The 23,143-nt window shown below is 42.1% G+C and overlaps 1 pseudogene across 1 annotated transcript; it reads right to left on the bottom strand.

The window, feature by feature from the left end:
• Window positions 1-82: 82 nt before the first annotated feature.
• Window positions 83-20,568, bottom strand: LOC309391694 (annotated as a pseudogene). The gene is made up of 3 exons: window positions 20,484-20,568; window positions 17,185-18,121; window positions 83-1,025 (listed from the first exon to the last, which is right to left on the bottom strand). The product of its transcript is annotated as an uncharacterized misc_RNA (transcript).
• Window positions 20,569-23,143: the final 2,575 nt, after the last annotated feature.

Below are 23,143 nucleotides of genomic sequence, written 5' to 3'. Positions count from 1 at the left end.
AGTCAGTTTGCTCATGGGGCAACGCTCCTCTTGAAGATGCCTTGCTGTGTCCTCAGAGCTAATTCTAAGTGTCCCTAACAGATTATTTCCTTCTCAGGAGAACCTTCAAGATCTTCATCCGAATCTGTTTGGTCTTTATACTGTACACAACGGGGTTCATAAGGGGTGGCACTAAAAGGTAGATGTTGGCCATGAGGATGTGAACCACTGGAGGAGCACTTTTCCCATAGCGATGGATCATGGAGAGCCCAATCATTGGCGTGTAGAAGGTCAGGACAGCACAGATATGGGAGATGCAGGTATTCAAGGCCCGGAGACGTTCTGCCTTAGAGGCTATGCTCAACACGGTCTTGAGGATCATAATGTATGACAATACAAGCAACACAGAGTCCACAACCATAGAAGACACAACCACCATCAAGCCGTAGATGCTGCTGATTCTCCTGTTTGAGAGCACCACCTTCAGAAGGTCCTGGTGCAGACAGAAGGAATAGGAGAGGACGCTCATCCTCCCGTACTCCAGGCGCTTCAGGAGGAAGGGGGCTGGGAAGACAAGGAAGGCGGCTCGAAGGGCTACCCCCACCCCTATTTTGAGGACCGTCTCATTGGTCAAAACACTGGTGTATTTCAGAGGGTTCCAGATGGCCACCAAGCGGTCGAAGGCCATGGCCAAGAGAATGCCAGACTCCACAATGGAGAAAGTGTGGATGAAGAACATCTGGGCCAAGCAGGCCTCAAAGTGGATCTCACGGTGGTTGAACCACAGGACGCTGAGCATGGTGGGCAAAGTGGCAAAGGACAAACCCAGGTCCGAGAGGGCCAGCATGGAAAGGAAATAGTACATGGGGGAGTGGAGAGTTTGGTCCGTCCTGATGACGAAGAGGATGACGCAGTTCCCTGTGATGCCCACGAAGTACATGCAGCAGATGGGGAGGGAAATCCAGGAATGGTGTTTTTCCAGGCCAGGAAAGCCTGTCAGGAGGAAAACTGGGAGGCTGGGAGTCCTGTTAGAAGACGTCATAATGCTGTCCAAGACGTCTCACCTGTAGTCTTTGATCTCACTGTCAAGGGAAAAATAAAATAAAATAAAAGGTAAAGCTTATCTATGATAGATAGGGGATGGGGTGGTGGCCTAGATGTGGAGCTCTCGCCTTACAATCAGGAGGCTGTGAGTTTAATCCTAGGTAGAGGCAGATATTTCTCTCTCTGGGCACAATGAGAATGTATCTGCTGAATAAAACTCCGCATTGGCGACAGGAAGGGCATCCGGCCAGTAAACACTCAGCTCCATTCAGTTGCCCCCAGACTCCACCCCTACGCAAGGGATTATTATGGGGTTGTTAAAAGAGGATGATCTATGACAGCGATGGCGAACCTTTTTTGGCTTGCGTGCCACAAGTGGGGGGAGCGCAGGGGGGTCGTGTGTGGGCGTGCTGCACCCATAATGCAATGCGTGACCCCCAGTGCGCATGCACGCACAACAGGTGCTTCCCCCCATTTTTACATGCTTTTTTCGCCCTCCCCAGGCTCCAGAGGTTTTATAGGAGCCTGGGGAGGGTGAAAAGAGCCTCCCCTGCCCCCCCGGAGGCCCTCCGGAGGCTTCAGGGACCGTCCGGAGGCTTCCCTGAAGCCTTCAGAATGCTTAAAACCACCCTCCGAGCAAACCGGAAGTGACTTTTAAGGCATCAGGGAAGCCTCCGGACGGTCCCTGAAGCCTTCGGAGCGCTCAAAACGACCCTCCAAGCAAACCGGAAGTGACTTTTAAGGCATCAGGGAAGCCTCCGGACGGTCCCTGAAGCCTTCGGAGCGCTCAAAACGACCCTCCAAGCAAACCGGAAGTGACTTTTAAGGCATCAGGGAAGCCTCCGGACGGTCCCTGAAGCCTTCGGAGCGCTCAAAACGACCCTACAAGCAAACCGGAAGTGACTTTTAAGGCATCAGGGAAGCCTCCGGACGGTCCCTGAAGCCTTCGGAGCGCTCAAAACGACCCTCCAAGCAAACCGGAAGTGACTTCCGGTTTGCTCGGAGGGTCGTTTTAAGCGTTCCGAAGGCTTCGGGGAAGCTTCCGGAGGGCCTCCGGGGGGGGGGGCAGGGGAGGCTCTTTTCACCCTCCCCAGGCTCCTATAAAGCCTCTGGAGCCTGGGGAGGGCAAAAATGGCTTTTAAAAATGGTGAACTCAGCTAGCCAGCACGCACATGCCTGCCATAGGTTCGCCATCACTGATCTATGATACATAGTGATCATACTCTATCAATCCATGGAGGTCAGTAATATTTGGATAACACCATGATATTACAAAATCAACTGATTTATACATTGATGTATCCCCCAATGACTCTGAGAGATTTCTAAAGCATGGAGAGCTAAGCCCAAAACTCATTTTCTCAAACCTCTCAAATATCTTATCAATGCGTGTATTACCCATCCCAACTATGCAACAGCAACTTAAAATGCAAAAGGACAATTAAAAAGTTCCTTGAGCTTTTCATAATAAATAGAAAATAAATGACTTTTGTTAATTGCATCTTAACATCAAAAGATAATATTGTGCTTATGCTAGAAGCTTGATAATAGATTATACAAGGAAAATAAATAATAAGAAAAGACAAGCTTTTAAAACATTAGAGGATGATTACAAGAGACTTGAAAAAGAGCTACAGAAACTTCCACAAAAAAAGGACATTAAAATAAAAATGGACACAATTAAACATAAAATGGGGCTAATGGAAAAGGAGGAACTAGCACAAATCTTAAGAGGCGCCTGGAGGGCGGGGCTGATGTCGCAGCGAGAAGATGTCTGTTCCAATTTCTCTGGAATAGCCGTCTAAATTCGGATCATCTGGACGACTCGATCTGAGTCTAAGCTGTCCCGAAGAGACGGTGAAAGGTAGGGGGAGATCCAGTGGTCCCAGAGACATTAGCAAAGTCTCTGGTGATCCGGAAAAAGCCCCCTTTGCCAGCGATCGCGAATCAGCCACCAGGCTGCTGAAGCTGCTGACAGCCCCTACACGTAAGCGCAGGAGAGAAGCATGTCGTGTTGGTGAGAGTTTTTAAGCCCCTTTTTTTAATGGGAAAGAGAACACCCTGAATTTGGAAACGTAGCTTAAAATAAGGCTGACTAGAGAGAAAAGTGGCGGATATTAGTTTACCAATTAAAGCTCCTTTTTTCCCCCTTTTTACTCTCGGAAGCCAGGCTGGACTCTCATCGTAATTCATTGTGGATTGGCTCATTGCGCTTTTTGAGGCTTTTAATTTTGGACCTTGTGGGGGGCTTTGAACATACTTAAATCTTAATTGCCCTGAAGATTCTTTCTTTTCTTTTCTTTGATTTGGCTACTCTTGTTATATTGGCATTATTTGGTTTGGAACAAACAAGCATTGAGAGTCGATACAAGTAACACTGCCATCTAGTGGACTTGAAACATTGCTACTCGACAGAGCCGTTTCCCTCAAAAATTCAGAACTGTGAGAGGCAGAAACACATTTGTTTGAACAGCTGTTTTCTGTGGAATCTTTCAGTATCTGGAAACCTCTAAACAGAAGCTGTAAGGGAAAGCTCAGAGTGACCTTGGAAAGACTCTTATCTTAAAAAAAAAGAACAAAGAGACTGAATCTATCCTTTCTTAGCTTGGTGGCCGTTCTCATACTATTTTCATATTATTTTGCTGGGAAGATGGTGATTTTGGGGGGGGGGGGGCTCTCTGAAGTATTGATTTTTGATTTTTTTTTCTTCCTTGTTGCTCTCTTTATTTTATGCTTACTTTTTGAAGATATTAGACATAAATGGATGGTTTGCCTTAAATATGAGTAAATTGGATTGAAGATTTTTTTTACTACCTTCTTTTTTACTTTGTTATTTTATTTTACTCTTTTTTACTCTCTTTTCTTCCCCCCCTCTCTCTCATACTTTCCTTTCTAAGTGAAAAACCTTTATTTTTCTTCTCCCCCCTTTTCTTTTTTCTTTTTTTTCTCACCCTCTACTTTACCTATAAACTTTTAACCCCATAAGTTGATGTATAAATTTTAAATTTTAAATCTCTGTGATATTAACTGGACTAGATTGTAGAAGGAAAAAAAAATTAGAAAATGAGCAGAAAAACTACACCTGTTGATTCCACAACAACAACCCCTGCCGCTGATGGGGATGAATGGAAGTTGAAAACTTTGGAACAGCTGTTGGAAGAAGGAATTGTTTTAAATTGGTTACATTACATACAGCTACAGAAGAGATGGGAAGAAGATCGCAGGGTCGGTTTTATGGATAAAGAAGTGGATCTGATTAAGCAGATAAAAGAGACTGGCCCAAAACAAGTTAAAAGAATATATAATGTACTGTTAGAAAGAGACTCAGAAAGTGAATTGGTTAAGGATTGTATGATTAAATGGGCTCAGAATTTTGGTGAAGTTGTTATGTTGGAAACGTGGGAAAAAATATGGGTTCAGAATGTTAAATTTACACAGTCACAGAATTTAAGGGAGAACTTTTATAAAATGTTTTACAGGTGGTATTTAGATCCTAAAAAATTATCATGCATGTACCCAAATATTCAACCAAAATGTTGGAGATGCGGGTGCCTAGATGCTACCTTTTTTCATGTATGGTGGACCTGCAATAAGGTTAAGGCTTTTTGGATAAAAATATGGTGGGTCATACAAAATGTACTGAAAAAAAGAATACAATTTACTCCGCAAATGTTTTTACTGGGCATAGCTAAGGATCTTACTAAAGGGGAAACAAAATTGGTTTTGTATATGGTCACAGCAGCTAGGCTGCTGATTGCGCAACATTGGAAGAAAGATTTTTTACCGACAATTGGTCAATGGACTCAGAAAGTGGCGGGGTTCGCCGAAATGGCAAAAATTTCAGCTTTTTTAAAAGATCAGAAGCAGGAGAATTATACACAGGAATGGGCAAAATGGATTGATTATATACAGAATAAGTACCAGACTAGGAGGTATTATGTAGCCTTTAGCTAAGATTGTTTAGACTGATAGTTGATTAGAGTAAATAATACATGGGATGCTTGGAATCATTAGAGTGGTGTATAGTGGAAGTCGGGGGGGGGGGTTGAGTGGGAGGTGGGGGTGGGTTAGGGTGGAGGGTGGGGTAATATATATGTATAAATATACTAGAAGATGGGATTAATGAAATATTATTTTAAGAGAAATTTATATTATGATTTATATATGTTAAATTAGTTTAGAAGAAGGGATTGATGGGCTATTATTATTCTAAGAGAAATTTATATTGTGATTGTTGGGAAGAGAGGGGGTACAATATGTGTATGAGTAATCTACTTTTAGACGGGGAGGGGAGGGGGTAAAATAATTGGTATAATATTTGAATTTCCCTTTTTTAGGGGGGGCTGGGGGGAGGGGAGGGGGTATAGTATTTGTATGGGATTTACACTGTATGGTGGGGGGCTTAAAGGGGGAAAATATGTTTGAATAAAACTTTTTCAATTAAAAAAAAAACAACAACAACCCCTGCCTCCTCACCAGCAGGAGGTCAAAGATCAATACAGTCGAGGCTCCAACAAGAAAAGGAGAAGGGAATAACTTTAGATTCAATTATGCAAGCAATACAGAAATTACAAGCAGGAGCTGATAGTAAGGATGAAAAGTTAGATACCATTGTAAAGAAGACTGAGAACATAGAGCAGCAAACTCGTAACTGGCTGACCAACCGCACTCAACGGGTAGTCCTCAATGGAACTGCATCTACATGGAGGGAAGTATGCAGTGGAGTACCCCAAGGCTCTGTTTTAGGCCCAGTACTCTTCAACATCTTCATCAATGATTTGGATGAGGGAATAAATGGGGAACTCATCAAATTTGCAGATGACACAAAGCTGGCAGGAATAGCCAACACTCCAGAAGATAGGCTTAAGATACAGAAGGATCTTGACAAACTTGAACATTGGGCACTATCTAATAAAATGAAATTCAATGGTGAAAAGAGTAAGGTTCTACATTTAGGCAACAAAAACGGAATGCACAGGTACAGTATAGGTGGTACCGTGCTCAATAGTAGTAACTGTGAGAGGGATCTTGGAGTTCTAGCGGACAGCCATTTAAATATGAGCCAGCAGTGTGCAGCAGCTGCCAAAAAAGCCAACACAGTTCTAGGCTGCATCAACAGAGGGATAGAATCAAGATCACGTGAAGTGTTAATACCACTTTATAATGCCTTGGTAAGGCCACACTTGGAATACTGCATTCAGTTCTGGTCGCCACGATGTAAAAAAGATGTGGAGACTCTAGAAAGAGTGCAGAGAAGAGCAACAAAGATGATTAGGGGACTGGAGACTAAAACATATGAAGAACGGTTGCAGGAACTAGGCATGTCTAGCTTAAGAGAAAGAAGGACTAGGTGAGACATGATAGCAGTGTTTCAATATCTCAGGGGTTGCCACAAAGAAGAGGGAGTCAAGCTATTCTCCAAGGCACCTGAGGACAGAAAAAAGAAGCAATGGGTGGAAACTAATCAAGGAGAGAAGCAACTTAGAACTGAGAAGAAACTTCCTGACAGTTAGAACAATCAATCAGTGGAACAGCTTGCCTCCAGAAGTTGTGAATGCCCCAACACTGGAAGTCTTTAAGAAGATGTTGGATAGCCATTTGTCTGGAACGGTATAGGGTTTCCTGCCTAGGCAGGGGGTTGGACTAGAAGACCTCCAAGGTCCCTTCCAACTCTACTATTGTATTGTATTATTGTATTATAAACTCAAAAAATAGAACAAAAAGTTGCTAAAATGGATGGAAAATGGAAGATATGCAAAACTGGATGATGAAATATGAAAATAGAGTTCAAAAAATTGAAGAAAACGTTCAACAAGAAGAGAAGAAAGTTGAGGAGTTAGATAGCAGAGTGAGCGATGTGGAAAGGGAGAGCAGTGGAATATTAGCATGGGAGGTGGATAGGTCCGATTTTTTTTAAGATTTCAAAACACAGAAGAAGAAAGAGGAGAGAACTTAGTACAGATAATATCTGAGATATTGACAAATGTTTTAGAGACATCCCAAGAGAAGATGATGGATGGTGTAGATGAAGCATTTCAAGTATATACAAGATATGCAATGAGAAATGCTCTTCCAAGGGAAGTCCATGTAAGATTTAACAAGAAAGCAATCAAACTACAAATATTACAAAAAATGAGAGATAGAAAACTAGAATACAAAGGTAAAGAGGTTGTAGTGTTGAAACAAATTCCGAGAAGAGTGAGAGAGAAGAGAAGAGAATATCAATTGTTGACTAAGGTCCTGATCAAAAAAGGTGTTAATTATAGATGACTCATACTGGAAGGTTTATTATTTACATGGCAAGGACAAAGATATAGAATAGATACAATTGACAAGGCAGAAGCTTTCTATGCAGAACATTTTAGAGAAATGGCTGAGAAAACTGGAAAAGAAGAATTATTAGTGCAACTACTGGAGACACCTATGATCGAGACTGAAAAAGTAGAAGGAGCCATAGGTGGAATTGATAAGGAAGAAGGCACGGTGGGTGGTGTAATCCTTAGAGAACAATGAGAACCCAGATCAACTAGAGCTATAAATCCTGTATATAAAGTATAAACATGAGGGGGAAATGATTACAATTAATCTAAATGGACTTAACTCAACAATTAAAAAAAAAGAAAATATTTCATAAACTAGAAAAATTAAAATTTGATTTAATTTGTCTACAAGAAATGCATATTCAAAAGAGACATGAACATTTACTAATACAACCCAAGCTTGGGAAAACATTTACTACACTGGCGAACTGCAAGAAAAGAGGAGTGATCTTCTATATTAAAGATAATATCCCAGCAAAATTAATCTACGCAGATGAAGAGGGGAGAATTTTGATGGTGGAAATTATGGATAATACTAAAAAATACTTTTAATTGGAATGTATGCTCCTAATGAAAAGCAAGATGAATTTTATAAAAAACTACATAAATTTTTTTTGGACTTGGACTATGTTGATATTTGTATGATGGGAGACTTTAATGGCATTGTAAATCAGAACATGGACTATAAAACACACAAAACAACAAAGATAAATAGAAAACTGCTTCCGAAATCCTTCTTTAGGATGATAGATGAAATAAACTTAAAAGACATATGGAGAGAAAGAAATACTACAAAAGAACAATATAAATTTTTATTCAAATAGACATTCATCATTTTCCAGAATTGATATGATATGGGCCTCAACAGAATTGATTTGTAATGTACAAGAAATTGACTGATCAGTCTGGTTTTGTACAGGGGAGACAAATGAAAAATAATGTAAGACAAATCATTAATATAATGGAATATCTGGGAAAGAACAACGAAGTCCAGGCAGTGCTCTTATTTTTAGACGCGGAGAAAGCATTCGACCAAGTCAATTGGCAATTTTTAATAAAATTTTTACAAAAGATGCAGTTTGGAGAGCACTTTATACAATCTATTACAGCAATATACCAGAAACAGACAGCTCAAATTATAGTTAATGGAGGTCTAACAGAATCTTTCCAAATTGAGAAAGGAACAAGACAGGGATGTCCCCTGTCTCCATTATTATTTATCTTAACCTTGGAGTTGTTACTGAATAGAATACATGGGTCCGATGAGCTTCCAGGAATTAGGATCAGACAGTATGAATATAGAGTAAGAGCATTTGCAGATGACCTGGTTGTAACTTTAACTCAGCCGGGGGAGTCTGTTATAGGCTTAATGAATGTAATTAATCAATACGGTCAAGTATCTGGGTTCAAAATAAATTTAGGAAAGACAAAAATGATAGTTAAAAACATATCTACAAATCAAAAGAAGAACTACAAAGAGTAACAGGATGTGAGATAGTAAAGAAGGTCAAATATTTAGGAATTTATATTACAACTTCAAATGAGAAATTATATAAATGTAATTATGAACCATTATGGCAAAAAATACAGATAGAAATGAACAAGTGGGAAAAATTACAACTGTCCTGGTTGGGAAGGATAGCAGCAGTTTAAATGAACGTCTTGCCTAAGTTTTTATTTCTTTTTCAAATGATACCAATACTTAAAAAAGATGCAAACTTGGAAGAATGGCAGAAAGGTATTAATAAATTTGTTTGGGCAGGGAAGAAACCGAAAATTGGAACAGATGAATTTTGGTAAGAAATTTATCCAAACTATACAAATGGTATATCACAAACAAACCGCAAATATAAGGGTAAATGGAGAATTGACAGATTCTATTGAAATAAAGAAAGGTATGAGACAAGGTTGCCCATTATCACCGTTACTTTTTGTCTTAACATTAGAAGTCATAAATAGAAAGATTAGAGAAGAAGAAGAAATAAAAGGAATGAAAATTAAAAAAGAAGAATACAAGCTGCAAGCATTTGCAGATGATTTGGTATTTATTCTTGAAGAACCATTTGAGACAGCACCCAAACTGTTGGAAAGAATAGAGGAGTATGGAAAAGTAGCAGGCTTGAAAATAAATAAAGACAAAACGAAGAGTTTGACAAAGAACATATCATTAAGACAAAAGAAAGAGTTGGAAGAAGCTTTGCAGATTCAAATTACGAGTAAGGTTAAATATTTGGGGATATACCTATCAACTAGATGTAGCACTCTTAAGGAGGATAATTATATTAGATTAAAACAACAAATTGCGACTGATTTGATGAAATGGCAAAATCTGCAACTATCAATGTTAGGAAGAATCTCTACAATTAAAATGAACATTTTTACCTAGAATTTTATATCTGTTCCAGACAATTCCAATTAGATTAGGCAAGAACTTTTTTGAAGACCTAAATAAAATAGCCTTGAAGTTTATTTGGCAATGTACATTTGATAGAAGATTGGTAATATAATATATAACTCTAAGTGCATACCATAAACATATCCTGTTGAAAGCAGTGAAAGATATACAAACAATAATACAATAATACAATAGTAGAGTTGGAAGGGACCTTGGAGGTCTTCTAGTCCAACCCCCTGCCTAGGCAGGAAACCCTATACCGTTTCAGACAAATAGCTATCCAACATCTTCTTAAAGACTTCCAGTGTTGGGGCATTCACAACTCCTGGAGGCAAGCTGTTCCACTGATTAATTGTTCTAAACAGAAACACTTGGTAAATTCTTTTATACTGTAAAAATATTTAAAATGAGACAATGATTGTATAAAGGTATGTTGTTGTTAAGCAGACAATCAAGAATGTAAGAGAATTAAGCTTATTGAAAAGAAAGAAATATTAATCGTAATTGAACATATGCTGACAATGAAAGTGAGGTTTTTGGCTATAATGGATGGAAAAACTGGGATTGTATACGTAATTGAAAATACGGATGCAAAAGCACTTGTAACCAAACAACATGCTGTATGTAATGGATGAAAACTTTTTAATGTTGTCTTTTATGTTTAAAAATAAAAAAAAACATGTGGATAAAAAAAACCTTAGAAGCACCAAACAGAATTACTTCGAAGATGCAAATAAATCAGGTTAGCGTATAAACTGAAAAAAGAGAGCGAATCAAGAAAAATAATGCAACTAATAGACGATCAAGGGCAAATTTGCTATGGAAATAGAGAGAAGAAAAAAAATATACAAGATTACTATGGAAAATTGTATGAACAGGAGAACTTAGAGGAGGGAAGAGTTAAACAATACCTGCGGAAAGCGAATCTACCCCAGATATTTAAAGAAACTGAAATGATACTAGAAGGGAATATAACAATGATGGAGTTAACTGAAGCACTTAAAAAACAAAATAATGGAAAGGCTCCAGGTCCGGATGGACTGCCAGCAGAATTTTATAAGACATTACAGGAATAATTGAATCTTCCACTGCTAGAAGTTATGAATGAAGTCATGTTAAAGATGAGGATACCCAAATCGTGGTCAGAAGCATATATTATACTTGTGCCAAAGGAGGATGCTGACCCACAACAAATTGAGAACTATAGACCTATCTCCCTGCTAAATTCAGACTATAAAATCTTCGCTTCAATATTGGCAGAAAGACTTAAAAGATATTTAAATAATTGTATTCATCCTGATCAAAATTGGTTTCTGCCAAAGAGACAAATTAAAGATAACATGAGAATAATTCTGGATACTTTGGGATACTAGGAGGCACACCCTGAAAAACAAATGGCCTTGATATTTTTAGATGCACAGAAAGCCTTCGATAACATAACTTGGCGATTTATGTTATTACAGTTGGAGCAGATGGGCTTTGGCAAGAAATTCACTAAAGCCATAGAAGCTATATATCATAAACAAACAGCAAAGATAATGATACAATTTACAACTAACAATTGAGATGAATATACTACCTAGGATTTTATATTTGTTCCAGACAATTCCAATTAGATTAGGGAAAGATTATTTTGAAGATCTAAATAAAATAGTGTTGAGGTATATTTGGCAGGGAAAGAAAGCAAGAATAAAATTAAAAATGTTGCAAGATGCTGGAACAAGAGGAGGATTTGGTTTGCCTAACTGGGAGTTATACTATCAGGCAACAAGCTTGATGTGGGTTAAGGAATGGATAACACTAAGAAATTCTAGATTATTGACATTAGAAGGACATGATTTGTTGTTGGGATGGCACACTTTCTTATGGTACAAGGGAATTAAAACACAGGGGTATTTCAGAAGACATTATATTACGTGAGGCTTTGTTATTAAACTGGGAGAAGATTAAAAGACATCATTATTTAAAAATTCCAGCATGGTTATCATCTATTGAAGCATTTTCATATCCAATAACATATAAAAGGGAATAAACAAATAGATATGGTGAAATATTAAATGCAAAGGGTGAACTTAAATCTGTGCAAGAACTGGAAGAACAAGGTATAAGGATGAATTGGTTTTCATATGTGCAAATACATTTTAGATATGATAAAGATTTTAACATAGAAGGCTTTTATGACAAATTAACTGATGTAGATAAAATCCTGACAGGTACTGATCAAAAGGTGATTAAGAAACTATACGGATATTTATTAGAGGTTAAACTAGAAGAAGAACAAGTTAAAGAATCCATGATTGCTTGGGGGAAATTTTTTGGATATGGGCTTGATTTAGAGAAATGGCAAAAATTGTGGTCTCAAAATTACAAAATGACAATGTCAACAGCATATAAAGAAAATTTGTATAAGATGTTTTACAAGTGGCATCTACCCCCGACGAGAATAGCAAGAATGTTCAAGGACAAATCAGAAAACTGTTGGAAATTTCATCAGACACAAGGTTTGTATTCCCATATGTGGTGGACTTGCGCAGAAGCTAAAAAATACTGGACTAAAATCCATACATGGTTGGAAAAAATGATAGAAAAACATATTGATTTTAAACTAGAGATATTTTTATTGGGGATTTTACCGGAAACATACATTAGAGAATTGAAATATTTGATTGTAAATGTGTTAACAGTGGCTAGAATTGTATTTGCTAAAAACTGGAAAAATGAGAAAATACCAACACAGGAGGAAGTTATTCATAAAATAATGGAATGTGCTGAAATGAGCAAATTGACATTTGAAATTAGAGAACAAAAAGATAAACAATTTTATAAGATATGAGATTTATTTTATCAATGGGTAGACAAAAAATATGGAAATGAAATATGATTGAGAATTTTACAATACAAGGACAATGGAATGATGATGTACTATTATTGGATGGATTTAGGATGATGTAATGAAATGCCATAATAGAAATTAATTCAAAATTTAGAATATCTTGTATAAAATGAAGGAATAATAGGCAGCCGCCCTGAGCGCAGCCACATAGTGACTGATAGATTGGCCCTCGGCTTCTACACAGCGGCGGAAGAACTGGCGCTGCGCGAACCGGGAAGGAGCGGGCTCATAGCTGGTCTTGAGCTTAGTCAGAAGTAGGTCCCACGGCATAGTGTGGACTGGCGTAGGGGCAGATAGCGCCCTAGCAGTAGCAAACATCTCCGGGCCACAGTAGCCTTAAAAAATGCCCCGTTTCCTGTCAAGAGAGAGGCTGGTGAGATCGTGGGCTAAAAGAAAGCATTCGAAGCGTTCAAGGAATGCGTCCCATCATTCAGGCTCAGGGCGGAAAGGAGAGAAGACTGTAGTAGTGGTAGCCATAGGTAGAACCTGGTGGGAGTCCGATTCGCCAGTCCTCATCGCCAGTTTTAAGTTCTGAGGCGGCAATAATAGAGGAGGCGGCAGTGCAAGTGAACGTTTATTATCAGCAATAACTTCTGACAGAACGGAACAGAGAAACCCCCGTCTGACAGCTATTTATACGAGTAGCTGTCAGACAGGGAACCAATAAGAGAAATGCATTTGTCCCGCCAGCCAGCAGGCGCATGGACCAATCAGAGGCGTTTCGGACAGCGCCATCTGCTGGCCGTGCCGGTTGGAACACAACATTTTACAATACAAGGACAATGGAATGACACAGAATATAATATAAAGATGTACTATTATTGGAAGGATTTAGGATGATGTAATGAAATGCCATAATATAAATTAATTCAAAATTTAGAATATCTTGTATAAAATGAAGGAATACTAGTTATAGTTAAATAAACGATTAACAATGATGATAATGTATACATATATATTAGATTGATAATATGAGATTCTATATAAATTGTAAGTGAGGACTATGGAGAGGATGCGCAAAAGCTTTATAACCAACTGACATGCTGGATGTAACTGGAAGATTTTTTTTATGTCTTATGGGTTGTTTGTGTAAGTTTGTTTTAGAAATAAAAATCCTTTTTTTTAAAAAAGATAATATTGTGTGAAGGTTAGAATTGGCCCCTTTGCCTTCGTTCTGAGAGACCGTTTGATGTTGTGGTTGAGGACTCAGGCTGGGTACTGGGAGTCCAGCTGGGTGACCTTGGGCCAGTCCTCCTCTCTCAGCCCCAGGAAGAAGGCAATGGGGAATCCCTTCTGAAAGACCCTCCCAAGAAAACTTCAAGGACCTGTCAAGATTGGACATAATTCAACGGAAGAAAAGAAAAGTACCTCCTTAATGCTCCAAGGCTCTTAGAAGTTCCCAACATCTATCCAGCCATTTCTTCAATATTCTGCAGGAAGGAGGGCCCGGGGACTTCAAGGCACTAAAACTAGCAAGAGGATCCTTTATCTCTTCTGAGGTGCCTTCTCCCTTTTATCTTTTCCGCATCACCACGGTGGATGGAAAAGACCCTGCAATTTCCACCAGACAAGAGATTTATATGACTTAGGACGGCGCTGGCTGCTTCCACCAGAGGAAACTCCTCTGAGAGCTGGTCAAGGCAGCCTTCGTTGTCCATGGTGTCTCTGAGGAACTCTGGGGACCAAGAGTGGAGGACGTTTGTAGCTCAGGGTTGAGCTGTGGAGTCCTTGGTGTTCTCTGAGCTGGGATGTTTTCTCACAGATGTTTCATGGCCCAAAATAGCTAACAACTTCTGGAGAATTCTGGAGAGCCCAACTAGTTATCTGGATACCAGTTGACTGGAAACACTTAAACCAGCAGACAGAATTCAACAGCTTCTGATAAGTACATTTATTGCAGAAAAACAAAGAAGCTATTAGGAGAGGAGTCGGTAACTGTTGCCTGTCAAATGCAGGCCCTCGTCTCAATAAGAGGCAAGGCACTCAGCGGCTTAATGGAGCTGGAGATGATCCTTGCTCCAGCAGTGCGAGTCCAGCATCACATGATGGAATGAGTTCCCGTCACTTGCCTCAGCTTCTGCCCAACTAGCAGTTTGAAAGCATGTTATATGCGAGTAGATAAATAGGTACCACCAGCTGGAAGACGAGCCAGTGTTTCATACTGATGGTCAGAACCCTGCGAGCACTGGGTGTTTCCCAGATGCAATGCCCATTTACAAGGTGATTTCAGTGGAGGGAGAAGGCCTTTACCTTTACCTTTTATTTCGATTTTTATACCGCCCCCTCTCCCCAAAGGCCCCAGATGGCAGTCTTTTTTTCTGGAGTGGAGCTAATACGCCCCCCCTGTGGTGAACCTTGGAAAATGCATGAGTGTGAACTGAATGGCTAGCAGGCAGTCAAACTATTACTCTGCATTAGCATTGTAGTCTCCTGGCTAATGTAACACCACCATACACTAAATAACTAATAAACTATTTACAATGGGGTTGATCTACAAAGTCTTATTACTCCAATGTTTGCAAGATCAAGATTTCATCATTTAAAGTAAGAATACCAACAGTTCTGAGTATAACCCAAAGGAAAACTCAGACAATCATTTTTTCCCCAAGGAATGTTTATTGGAGAGAAGAGAAGAGCACAAGAGGTTAGAGAGGAGCTCCGTTGACCACTCCCCCCAGAGGAACAATCACCTGCCATTTGGAATCAATAAAGTATGAGGTGCTACAGAAAGTATGGTGGGGGAGGAGAAGGTGCGGGGGGGGGGGGGGGCTGAGGAGAGTCCAGGGAGGGACAAGGAATGGCCAGGAGCGAGGTCTCCTCAGAAGTTCTGCTTCAGGGGGAAGAAAGCAGAGACTCCTTGAAGGAGGACAATGAGAGGTGTGGGAGTCCATCAGGGTAACCACAAGCCCAAGTAAGAAAGTCTCCAGGCCTCGGTCTTCTGCAGAGCCCAAGTAACAGGGGATAGATGGGCCATGGGCCAGCATCTGGAGATCTGTTGATGCCTACACTACCTCTGGGTCCATCACAGGTTTTGAACAACTTTAAGAGCCCCAGATTATACTAAGGTCAGGAGGGAGACATTTATTCCCTACCCACCTCTTAGGTGGGATCCACCTGCCTTCCTCCCCCCTCTGACCTTTTTGTGGAAATGGTGATTAAACCTAACACAGTACATTGAGACAGGTGGAGGTAACCGATGGGATACCATGGCGATGCCTCTTGGAACCTGCATTATTTAATATCGTTTATCAATGACCTGGAGAAAGCACTTGAGGTGCTTCTTGTCAGGTTTGTGGATCATATCAATTGGTGATATTTGGACAAAGATTGAGGACGACTGAATTTAACCTCGACAGTTGAACCTGCAGAGGTTGGCCAAGAAGAACCAGATGCCTTTCAACAGCAAGGAAGATAAAGTATTAAATTTGGGGAGGAAATGAGTGTGAGAGTGAGATGGGTGCTACAGTTCTGAGATGTGTCAAAAGAAGCATCCCATCAAAGACACTCAAAGTCCCTTTCCCCACTGCTTTACATGGGAGAGAGAGAGAGAGAGACTACAAGTGAAGCACCCTCTGTAGTTCTGGGTGTCAAGTTTCCAGAAGAAACACACAATGCTGAGTCTTAGGGAAAGAAGATTGCACACAGACACAATATTTATTTATTTATTACTTGAACTTATTAGTCGCCCCCTCTCCCCACAGGGACTCGGGGCGACGTACAAAAGTATTATATAGCGTACAGAGGAGGTAAGAATAAATAAATAAGTTACAATATCTAAAAAAGTTAAAACCCCAGTGAAATTAACCCTTAAAAACCAAAATTACCAATTAAAAATGCCCTGGGCTGGAGAGGTTGTAGTATTATGCCAGGTCAGCTAGTCGAAACAGGTAGGTTTTCAGCTTCATACGGAAGGAGCGAAGGTCGGTTGTTGTCCTGATGTCTGGGGGGAGGTCATTCCAAAGGGTGGGGCCCACTACAGAGAAGGCCCTACTCCTGGGCGTCGCCCTCTGGCACTCTCTGGAGGACGGCACCCGGAGTAGTCCCTCTCTGTGTGAGCGGACGGACAATAGCCACATTGTGAACCTTTTTAAGAAGAGGTTAAACAGGCACCTCTTGTGAAAGTTAAATTGGTTTTTCAGCACACAACGAAGTTTTGAGTAGATGATTCTCATGGCCCTTTCCAACTCCGTGGCGTTCTGAGTCTATGAACTTTTATGGGGCCCTTGGTGCTCTCTGAGTTTGGTTGCTTTCTTGTAGACATTTCATTACCAAATTAGGTAACATCATCTGTGCTAGATGTTAGTGTCCCTAATACGGATGATGTCACCTAGTCAGGAGATGAAACTTCTGCAAGAAAACAACAAACACTGAAGGCCTCACAGTTCAATCCTGAAACTTGTGTTCCCTACACATGTGAATGTGACCTGATCCACAGAGAAATCTTCTCTGAACCTTTTGGAAGACCTGAGCTGCCTCTCAAGATATTTCCCTGAAGGAATTTAGACAATTGTATTTAGTATTAAGAATAGAAGCTTCTAGTTTTTGTGTACCACTAGAAGAAAATTTGGATTATCTTGTCTCGAATTTGCTTGGTTTTTACACTGTACACAATGGGGTTCATGAGGGGTGGCCCCAGAAGAAACACATAACCCATAAAAATACGGACAAAGAGGGGGAAATCCTTCCCAAACCTGTGTATCACAGTTAAGCCAACCATTGGTATGCATAAGAGCAACACTGCAGAGCTATGCGAGCCACAAGTGCTGAGGGCTTTGAGGCGGTCTCTCCATGGCACAATGCCCAAGACAGTCTTGAGGATCACAATGTAAGAGAAGAGGATGAGAAGTGAGTCCAGCCCCTCTGTGCAGAAAATGACAAACATGCCGTAAATGCTGTGAGGTCTGAGCAGGCCAGCTTCATCGCCTCCTGATGAAGACAGTAGGAGTGGAAGAGGAGGTTGATCCAACAGTAGTGATGTCTTCGGAGAAGAAAGGACAACGGGAAGATCAAGGCCACCCCTCTGACCACCAATGCCAGGCCTATCTTCCTTATTCTTGGCATGGTCAAGATGGAGGCATATCTGAGCGGGCTGCGGATGCCAGAACGCGATCAAAGGCCATGGCCAAGAGCACAGAGGACTCCATCAATGAGAGCGAATGGATGAACTAGAGTTGGGTGAAAGAAGCAATAAAACTGATCCTTCTGGTGTTGAACCAAAAGACGCCTAATACGGTTGGCCTGGTGGAAATGCACAAGCCAAGATCTGTGATAGCCAGCATGGAGAGGAAGATGTACATGGGCTTGTGAAGGTTTCGGTCTGTTTTGGTCACAAAAAGAATAACGGAGTTCCCCAAAACAGAAGCGAGATATAGGGAGCAGAATGGATGGAGATCCAGACAAGGCTGGGTTCCATACCAGGAATCCCAGTCAGCCAGACCACCGTGGATTCAATTTGGAACAGTTGAGGAGTGCCAAGGGGTCGAGGGCAGCCTCAGAAGAACCTGCCATGTTTCTTCAAATGATGAGTGACACCTTTTTGACTCTGAAGGTGGAAAGTTGAGATGCGGAAGGACCCAGAGAAACATTTGGGGCTCCTCCTGACATTTTGCCTTTCCCTTCTTGCTGGAGTTTGATCCTGAGAAGAACCAGAAAGATAGATATTAGTTGGGGTGCATTCCTGGAAACAATATGAACATAGAGGCACACATCCATGGAAGGCGTTAGCTAGATTCCTTTTGAGTGCCAAGGTTTCATCCAGCCAATTTCTCTTTCTGCTTCCCTATCTATGTTCTCAATTGATAGGAGGGGAAGATCTTGGGAGATGGGGTGGAGAGATGCTGCCTAGGAAATGCTTAGATAAGAGACAACTGAACCCAGCTTAGTTCCTTGGGTTGTACTTCTGCTAATGTAGCTTTATGGTCATGTTTCTTGTCTGGTCTTTCCAGGCTAAATAACGAAGAACAATTCCTCCAGAGTTCAGTTCTTTATTTGTTTACACACAAGAGACAGAATCTGTAATTACACTACCTAGGGACACTGAGAGCTGGAAATGTAAGGCACCCATAGAAGAGCTGTCTTGAGTCAGATCAAAGGTCCGTTTCCCACGGCAGTCAGGTCCCACTGCAACTGAACAGGACAAAACTACAAAGACGTCGCCTTCCTTTGGCACAGATTTTGTAAATCACGCTGTCTAGGATTAGAGATGAGCTCTTGGTAACATTTTCGTGACTGAATTCATCCAGAGCTCTGTTTTTCAACCATGACGCTTTATGATGTGAGGATCTCAGCTCCCAGAACTCCCCAGCCAGCATGTTGTTCTAGAAAATACCAACAGCAGGGGCAGCCATAGCTACCTTTGGTGGTATGAAATGGCCTGTTGGATTTCCCTCGTCACTCTCCCCAGGTAACCCTGGACAGGCCTTGCTGGGGAAGCAGAGAAGGGCACTTTCTCCACCCGTCTTTTAGAACTCTTATCTATTTGCTTTTTCTCCAAGAAGAACAGGATGGAACAGAATAGCAGAGTCGGAAGGAACCTTGAAGTTCTTCTAGTCCAAAGGTCCACTCAAGCAGGAGATCCTAGATCAGGGTGTCAAACTCAAGGCCCGGGGGTTGGATCCAGCCCATGGGATGCTGAGATCTGGCCCACGGTGCCTCTGCCAGCAGAAAATGGAGCTCGGGAAGGTTGCGTATGGCCCTCCCGAGCTTTGTTTTCAGTGGCAGAGGGTTGCAGGAGTCTGTCGCAGCCAAAAACGGAGTTCGGGAGCTTGTTTGCACTGGCAGAGAGCTTGAGCCGCCACAGGCACCCCCGACACGAGTGTTGTTGAGCTGGCCATGCGCCCCCCCTTGCTGCCCCCGAGGCAAACACAACTCTGATGCGACCCTCAATGAAATCAACTTTGACACCCCCATCCTAGATCATTTGGGAGAAATGGTTGTCCAGTCTCTTTGTAAAGGCCTCCAGCGATGGGGCACCCACAACTTCTGAAGTGACGGTTTATTGTTCTCACCGTCTTTAAGGGGCATGCACAAGCACCCCAGTGTGCCCACTTTCCCTGTCCTAATGTTCCTTTTTATTTGTATCCATTTAATGTATTCATAATCTTGTCTATACTTATATCTGTTATTTAATTCATGCTTGGCCCTTTGACTGACCTGCCGGAGGGGCTCCCCAGGCACACAGACCTGAGCTTATAAAGCTTCTCTTTATAAGCGCCTCAGCCTTCCCAATGCAAGACAGCTGGGATGAGAGGGATGGTAAAGAGCTGGGTCACCTGGAGAGATGTGGCTTCCAGCTTCTGGAAAAGGATGAGTGGCCCTCAAGGGAAGAGGCTGGCATGGCCTCCTTCAAGTAGGCTACATTCCTTGGCCTCTTTCTCCTTTGACATGGGAAAAGATGCTTCTGGAAATAGAGTGGTGGAGCTAGGTGGACCTCACCTGAATTCTAGGATCTATCCCTACCCCATCCACTTCTTGGACGTCATTTCTTCTCTCTTAGTATCTATTAAGAGACGCTGGCACAGAAAGCAGGAGACCAAGAGTTCTAGTTCTTCCTCAGGCATGAAGCTGGATGAGTGACTGTGGGCCGGCCCTTCCCTCCCAGCCCAGGAAGGAGGCAACGGCCAACACCTTCTGAAAATGTTACTCCTTTAGGTAGTCACCAGGAATCAAGAATGATGCAAAGGCATGTGCGAGTGCGTGCGCGCACGCACACGCACACACACACACACACACACTTTAACAGGCAGGTTTTATTTACATTTCAGTCTACATTCCTCTTGAAGGTAGAAGATGGCTGCCATAATATGGAAGGCTGTTTCCAAACCAGTGAGTGCTCTTGATCATGGGAGCTCACGTCTCGGCTGGGTATTGGTAGTTTTATGATCCATCGGTCTTCCTTTAGTCTCCTTCAGTCTTTGCACACTGTTGCGTCCGTCCATGCTCTCCTGCCAGTGGGTTCAGATGGACACCACATACCAGGACTGAAGCTTCAAGATATAGTTTATTCAACACAATCTCCAGAACACCAGAAAAGTGTTTTGCTGGGCAAGTCATAAGGAAGTTCCCTTCCATTCAAACACAGATTCTCTTTTCTAAGTCACTCGGTGTTCTCGGCTGGAGACATTAGAGGCCATGTAGCCAATCCAGAAGGATTGAAAACTGCTGATGGATGAAGAAAAACTAGATATGGATGGTTCAGCTGAAAGTAGACCCCATTAACACCAAAAATTGGCCATGAGAAAATGTAGGTAGAACAATCTCTCCCAGATCACTTGAGGTGACTCCTTCAAAAGACGTGACGCATTGCTGTAAACCCAGATGTTGGTGCCTTCACAAGCGGAAAGGTGAGATAAGCCATGACAGATCATAAGGGCTGCCAAAGGAGCAGCTTCAGAGCCCACTTCGTGAGACACAGAAAAGAACCAACGTTATTTTATTGGTTAAGTTGATTGGAGGAAAAAAAATACTATCAGCAAAGCTCAGAGAGATACATGTAGTCCTCGACTTACAACCGGTTCAAAGTTATGACAGACCTCCCTGGGGTTACTTATGACCTGGTTCCAAAGTTCCCATGATATAGGAAGAAGATTCATTCGTTGCATTTTAAGGCAAAGTGATAGGTTTCTAAAACTGCTTACATTAGTTGCAATGAAGAAGGAAGTCATTTCTTTATGTTGCAGAAAATGACAAGCTTAGACTTCTCAGGATACAGGAAAAGTTTATTTGGCAGCCAGGTTCAGAAACGTTAGCCCATGGCTAGCATTGCAAATTCTGAACAAACTTCATTATTGATGCACGCATTCTTATACATTCTCAAAGACAGCGTAACACGGAAACACTTAACTCATTTCTTATTGGTTACCTTGAGGAAATAGCCTTATAAGGAGATGGGGGTCTTACTTCTCCTTTGGTTACAGGTATGGACTACGTGCCATTAACGAACTTTAATTGAACCTTGTGGTTTTGGACTTTTGACGTAGGGACGTTTGCTGGAACATGTTGTGGTTGAAGGCTGATGACATTTCCCTGTCCCTTTAAGCAAGCTTCTAACTGTTCCTTTTATGCCACGTCTTCATTCTTATATTTTAATCCATATTTTATTCTACTTTATTTATAGACTTTCTTTTTTAGAAAAAAACGCTATTCTTTGATATTTTTATTTCTTTTCTGCACTTTCTATTGTTTGCTTTTATTCTTTTTGTTTGTTTGTATTAATTGTAATGCTTAAAAAATTACACTAAAAATAGGAATGACATGCGTGGCCCGGTCTTAAGCAAGTCAGCCTAGGTACGGGGAAGGCCTTGCAATGAGCTGAGATCAGGGTGGGGGCTGGGGGTGGGGAAGGGTTAATGATTGGCAGACCCTGCAATTTCCGGCTTTGGTTGGGAGGTGTGAGAGGTTCAAGGCTTGCAGTGAAATGAGGGAAGCCCTGGGTCAGGGCGAAGACCTCAATCAACCTGGAGTAATAGATCTGTTTGGACAGGCTTAGGATCCAAAGAAGGAAAAAGAGTCACAGGGAGCGTCCAAGAGGAATGCAGACGAACCTAAATCAGATCAGTTCCAATATCTAAGGGGCTGCCCCAAAGAAGAGAGGAAGGTCTACCTATTTTCCAAAGCCCCTGAAGGCAGGAGAAGAAGCAATGGATGGAAGCTAATCAAGGGGAGAAGCAACCTGGAACTAAGGAGGAATTTTCTGACAGTGAGGGCAATTCACCAGTGGAACGGATTGCCTCCCTCCAGAAGTTTTAGGTGCTCTATCGGTGGAGGTTTTCAAGAAGAAACTGGACTAGCATTTGACTGGAATGGTGTAGGGTTTCCTACCTGAGCAGGGGGTTGGACTAGAAGACCTTTTGGCTCCTTCTGCTTTCAGTGGGATCTCCCCATTCCTTCTTAGAAGCTCTGCTCTGTGGGTCAGAGGCCGTGCCAGAGCCACCCCACAGAGCCCCGAGCCTCCCAAAGACCCTGGGTTGCAGGTGGCCCATCCCAGACCAGGGAGGGAGGGAGGGAGGGGGCACCCAGCAGCCGAGAGAACAGGAGCCCATCCCTCCTCCCTGACAATCTGGTGCCCAAGGGAAGGGCAGAGAAAATGGTGGCTCAGCGATCGATCCAGAGAGGAGCCTCCAAGGAGGTGCCTGGATCCTGAGGGCTCTCCGAGCATGGTGCGTCTCCGATGGGGGCAACACAGATAAATAAATGCTCCTCCCTCCCTTCTCGGCTTCTGGCCCTCAAGCCTTCAGAGGATGGACCCTGCTGGAGGAGCCTGGAGGAGCAGCTCATCCTTCCACCCATTGCTTGGGGCAGAGTTGGCTGCCACGACTGGCAGGAAGCGGTGTGAGTGAGGCCGTGTGTGTGTGTGTGGGATGGGGGGGTTTCCAGTTACGTGTCCCAGAGTGCTGGGTGCAGAGCTACAGACTGGCCAGGCTTCAATGGGGAGGGGGGGCTGGTTAGTTCAAAGGAACGGAGAAGCTGGTGTGAATCTCTGTTGCCCTCCCCCCCCTGAAGCCCCCCCTTCCA

Source organism: Natrix helvetica, assembly GCF_964273705.1.
Source record: "Natrix helvetica genome assembly, chromosome: 4".
Lineage (NCBI taxonomy): Eukaryota > Metazoa > Chordata > Lepidosauria > Squamata > Natricidae > Natrix > Natrix helvetica.
Note: the sequence above shows the minus strand (reverse complement) of the source record. Positions and strands in the feature narration are given on the sequence as shown.